Source organism: Muntiacus reevesi, chromosome 9 (assembly GCF_963930625.1).
Source record: "Muntiacus reevesi chromosome 9, mMunRee1.1, whole genome shotgun sequence".
NCBI classification, from domain to species: Eukaryota; Metazoa; Chordata; class Mammalia; order Artiodactyla; family Cervidae; genus Muntiacus; species Muntiacus reevesi.
The window spans coordinates 86,825,268-86,831,267 of record NC_089257.1 but is presented as its reverse complement, the minus strand read 5'-3'; positions in this window follow the sequence as shown (position 1 = coordinate 86,831,267).

Sequence of the window (6,000 nt, the reverse complement as noted above, 5' to 3'; positions counted from 1 at the left end):
TTGAGTAAAATTTCTGTGTGTGAGAGGGAACGGGACTCAGAGCATAAGCAGTGGTATCATCCTCAGATCAGAGGAAGAATATACTTTTCTTTTTAGTAGGTGGGGACAAACAAGTAGGTGGGTAGAGACGTAGACAACTTGATAAACTTGTTGATTAAAAAATGAAATCATTCTTTTTTTATGTGATCATATTATTTATTTATTATATATACATGTATCTATTCATTCAATTTCTTCCCCCATTTTCTTTGCTACACAATGTTGAGTGGAGCTCCCTCTCCCTGTTGGTTACCCACTTACAATGTACCAGCGTGTGCATGCCAGTCACAATCTCCCACCACCCTCCCCCCAACTCCTGTTAATCAAAGTTCATTCTCTAATGTTTACTGTTTATTTGTAACTTTGTGGAGTATAGCTGATTTGCAGTGTTTTGTTGGTTTCATTGTACAGCAAAGTGAGTCAGTTATGCATACACATATATCCACACTTTTTTAGATTCTATTCCCATATAGGTCATTACAGAATATTGAGTAGAGTTCCCTGTGCTATATGCAGTATTATAGTTATTGTATTAGTTATCTCTTCCATACATAGTACTGTGTATATGTCAATCCCAATCTCCCAAGTTATCACTCCCTACCTTTCCCTTCTGGGAATCACAAGCTTTTTATATACATCTGTGATCCAGTGACTGTTTTGTAAATAGGTTCATTTGTACCATGTCTTTAGATTGTACATATAAGTGATATCATATATGTGTCTATCTCTGTCTGACTTACTTCACTCAATATGGCAGTTTCTAGATCCATCCATGTCATTCAAAATGGAATTCATTCTTTTTTATGGCTGAGTAATATTCCATTCTATATATGTATCACATCTTCCTTATCCATACTCTATCCACAGACATTTTGGTTGCTTCCATGTTCTGGCCATCGAAAATAGTGTTGCACTGAACAGTTCTGAATTATTGCTTTCTCTAAATATATCCTCAGAATTGGGATTACTGGATCATATGACAGTTCTATTTTTAGTTTTTGAAGAAATCACAATACTGTTCCCCATAGTGGCTCTGCCAATTTACATTCCCACCAACAGTGTAGGAGGATTCCCTTATCTCCATACCCTCTCCAAAATGTATTGTTTGTAGATTCTTTAATGATAGTCATTTCAACTGGTGTAAGGTTGGCTGGATGGCATCATTGACTCGATGGGCATGAGTTTGAGTAAACTTGGAATTGGTGATGGACAGGGAGGCCTGGCGTGCTGCGATTCATGGGGTCACAAAGAGTCGGGCATGACTGAGTGACTGAACTGAACTGAACTGAAGGTGATATCTCATTGCAGTTTTGATTTGCCTTTCTCTAATACTTAGTGATATTGAGCATCTTTTCATGTGTCTCTTGGCCATCTGTATGTCTTCTTTGCAGAAGTTTCCATTAAGGTGTTCTGCCCACTTTCTGTTTTTTTTTTTTTTTTTTTTTTTTAACTGAGCTTCATCTGCTGTTTTTATAATTTGCAGATTAATCACTCAGTTGCTTCCTTTTCAAATATTTTCTCTCATAATCTCTGGGTTTTCATTTTTTTCCCTTTGTTGATGGTTTTGTTTACTGTACAAAAGTTGAGTTTAGTTGGATCTCACTTGTTTATTTTTGTTATTTTCAATCTCAGAGGGAATAAAAACAAATCTCATGATTCATGTCCAAGAGTGTTCTGCCTATGTTTTCCTCTATGAGTTTTATGGTATCTGGTCTTGCATTTAGGTCTTTAATCCATTTTGAACGTATTTTTGTGAATGGTGTTGAACAATATTCTAATTGTATTCCTTTACATGTAACTATCCATTTTCTCAGCACCACTTATTGAAGAGACTGTCATTTTCCTGTTGTATGTTCTTGCCTCCTTGCCATAGACTAGGTGACCATATGTGCATAGGTTTATTTCTGAAATTTCTATCCTATTCTGTTGATCTATATTTCTATTTTTATGCCAGTATTATACTACTTTGATTATTAGAGATCTGAGTATAGTCTGAAGTCAAGGACTTTATTTGTCCAGCTCTGCTTTTTTTGCTTTTGTTTTTCCTCAAGATTGCCTTGACCATATCTTTTTTGTTTCCATATAAGTTGCAGTTTTTGTTGTTCTAATGCTCTGAAAAATGCTGTTGGTAATTTGATAGGGATTATATTGAATCTAGGGATTACTTTGGGTAATGGAATCATTTTGACAATATTGATTCTTCTGATCCAAGAACATGGTCTGTCTCTCCATCTGTTTGTGTTGTCTTTGATTTATTTCATTAGTGTCTATGTTTTTCTAAGTATAAGTATTTTGCCTCGTTAGATAGGCTTATTCCTAGATATTTTGCTCTTCTTGATTTGTAAGTAAATGAATCATTTTCTTAATTTATCTTTCTTATCTTTTGTAGTTAGTGTATAGAAATACAAGGGTTTTTTGTGTATAAATTTTATATTCTGAACTTTTACCAAATCCATTGATGATATCTAGTACCTTTCTTGGAACATGTTTAGGATTTTCTCTATATAGTACCATGTCATCTGCAAACAATGACAGTTTTGCTTCTTTTCTAATTTGGATTTTTTAAATTTATTTTTATTTTCTGATTGCTATGGCTAGGAACACCAAAACTATGTTAAATACAAGTGGAGACAGTGTATATCCATGCCTTGTTCCTGATCTTAAAGGAAATGCTTTCAGTTTTTCACAACTGAGAATGATATTTTCCATGAGTTTGTCATATATGAATTTTATTTTGTTGAGGTAGGCTCCCTCTATGTCCATTTTCTGGAGAGTTTTTAATCCCTAGTGGGTTTGGAATTTCTCAAAAGATTTTCCTAAATCTATTGAGATGATTGTTTTTTATTCTTCAGCTTATTAATATAGTGCTGCACATTCATTGATTTATGTATGTTGAAGAATCATTCCATCCCAGGGATGCATCTGAATTGGCCCCAGTGTATGATCATTTTAATGTGCTACTGGATTTGGTTTCCTAGTACTTTTTTGGAATTTTTTGGGTCCATGTTCATCAGTGATATTGGCCTGTAATTTTTTTCTGTGTATGTGATATCTTTTTCTGGTTTTGAGTTCAAGGGATGGTAGCCTTGTTGAATAAGTTTGGGAGTGTTCTTTCTTCTGCAATTTTTGAAATAGTTTGAAGAAGATAGGCATTAATTCTTCTCTAAATGTTTGATAGAATTCACCCATGAAGCCATCTGGTCCTGGATGTTAGTTACTGGAAGTTTTTAATCACAGTTTCAGTTTCAGTACTTGTGATTTGTCTGATCCTATTTTCTATTTCTTCCTTGTTGTCTTGAAAGACTGTAACTTTCTAAGAATCTCTCCATTTCTTCAAGGCTGTCCATTAGCATATATTTGCTTATAGTAGACACTTGTGGTCCTTTGTATTTCTGTGGTGATGTAACTTCTCTTTCTGTCATTTCTCATTTTATTGATTTGAGTCATTAGCATTTATTTTTCTTGATGAGTCGGGCTAAAGTTGTAGCTGTTTTTTTTTTTTTTTTAAATCTTCTCAATGAACTTGCGTTTAGTCTCATTGATCTTTGCTATTACTTCCTTCATCTCTATTTCATTTACACCTGCCCTGATTCTTATGGTGTCTTTATTTCTACTAACTTCCCTGGGGTTTCTATTACTAGTGCCCTTGCCCTCACAGTGAGTGAGAGTCAACCTCTGCCTCCCCAGAAGACACTCAGCAAAGCCTAGGTTGGTGTGGCCCCAGGTTTCTATGTACATATTGCTTTGAGTTGTATCCCAGTGTGCATGAAACCATGTGTGCACACTTGAAGAGTGGAGTCTCTGTTTCCCAGCCCTGTGGAGCTCTTGCTCTGAATCCCTGCTAGCCTTCAAGAGTAGATGCTCTGGGGTTTCTTCTGTTCAGGGCCAGACCCTTAGACTGTGATGACGGGCTATTTTATGTGGGTGTATACCTGTGTAGCTTGTGTCAGTTTAGTATTTTTTAATGTGAGTGTTTTTTTTTTTTTTTTAGTATACATGTCTGCCATCACTTTCCTTATTATATGCTGGCCATGTTTCCTTTTCTAGGAGGTGTGGCTGGTATTGTAATGTCCAGAGCCTGCCCTGGATATTGAATGGGGCCTCCTCTTTGTGTTGTGGTTGTCACTGCCCTGTCAGCAGTGGGGTCTGCTCCCTTGTTGTTGGAGTAGAGGACCCCATATCTTTTTTAAACTGTGTTTCTGTTCTGTGGTCCAAGCTAGGTGGGATTGGAGGATAGTCACTGGGAAGGAAACCACTGAGTATTCCTTCTCTGGAGTTGTTCCCCTGTGGGTGTGTCCTGTTGTGTCACCTTTAACCCATTATAAGGGCTCACAAATTATACTGTTGTTGGCACTGCTCTCAACTTCACCTTAACTGTGGGTATGCCAGCAGTTGGCACTGTTATCTCCCAGATCCTATCACTTCATAGCAGATAGATGGGGAAAAATTAAAACAGTGACAGACTTTATTTTCTTTAAGACTTTTTAAAAATTTTCTTTAAGACTTTATTTTCTTTGATTATTTTCCAAAATCACTGTGGATGGTGATTGCAGCCATGAAATTAAAATACACTTGCTCCTCAGAAGAAAAGCTATGTCAAACCTAAACAGTATATTAAAGAGCAGAGACATCACTTTGCTGACAAGATCTACATAGGCAAAACTACATTGTTTTTTTGTTTGTTTGTTTGTTTGTTTTCCAGTAGTCATGTATGGGTGTGAGAGTTGGGACATATAGAAGGCTGAGTGCTGAAGAATTTATGTTCTCCTATTGTGATGCTGAAGAAGACTCTTAAGAGTCCCTTGGACTGCAAGGAGACCAAACCAGACAATCCTAAAGGATTGAATATTCATTGGAAGGACTGACATTGAAGCTGAAACTTAAATAATTTGGCTACCTGATGTGAGCAGCTGACTCATTAAAAAAGACTCTGATGTTGGGAAAGATTAATGGCAGAAAGAGAAGCAGGCCACAGAGGACGAGATGGATAGCATCATTTACTCAATGACCATGAGTCTGAACAAACTCCAGGAGACAGTAAAGGACAGGGAAGACTGGTGTGCTGCAGTCCATGGGGTCCCAAAGAGTCAGACATGACTGAGTGGTTAAACAACATCTCTTGGATGTCTTTTTCACCAAGACACCAGTGTAGATCCACTGAAATCAAGTCCCAGGATTGCAAGTGACATATATGGACCTGTTGTGGGTGCTATGGGGGCAGGTCTGATTTTAGCCTGGCCCAACTCCCACGTATATGTGTAACAAAGTCTAAAGCTGTTAAAGTTAAGCCTGTCTTGGCTGTGAAAGCAATTGTTGTATATTCAAACATCCCATAGGTGCTGAGATTACAAGGCTGGCCATAGGGGTGTCAGTTCATGGTTTGCGCTTAGTTCCGTGTCTCCTGGGACACCATTGTGGTTTTAGCCCCACCTCTGCATGTGGGCCACTCACAAAGGTCTGCTCCTGAGGCCAACACAGGAGTCTGCCTTGTTTGGGATAGTACTTGGAAACAGCATAACAACTCATGTCTTAGGAGCCCTGGTGGTGACAGACACCTGAGGAGCCAGTGGTCATGGACATGCAAGAGTCAGCTCTGGTGTGGGCACTTCTTAATGCCTGAGAAGTCACGGGCCAATGTGTGGAGAGACAGGATGCAATGACAGTTATCTTCCTTATGTGTCACTCAGTAATGGAATTTTGCTTCTATGATTGTCTGGATTTTCTCCAGGAGCATTCCTGGTTGTAGATTTCCTCAGTTCTATCAACTCAGACTGTATTCTTCCAGTCGACAGCAATTCCTTTCCTGGGTTTAATCTCTAAACCACACATTCTAACACCCAATCCTTATGTGCACAGGTAGACACCTATCTTAAAGGCTGGGGTGTGCAGGACTGCAGTGCAGACCATCTGTGTAGGTATAACTCTCTCCTGCCTCCCAGTCTAAGTTTTTGTACTCTCTTC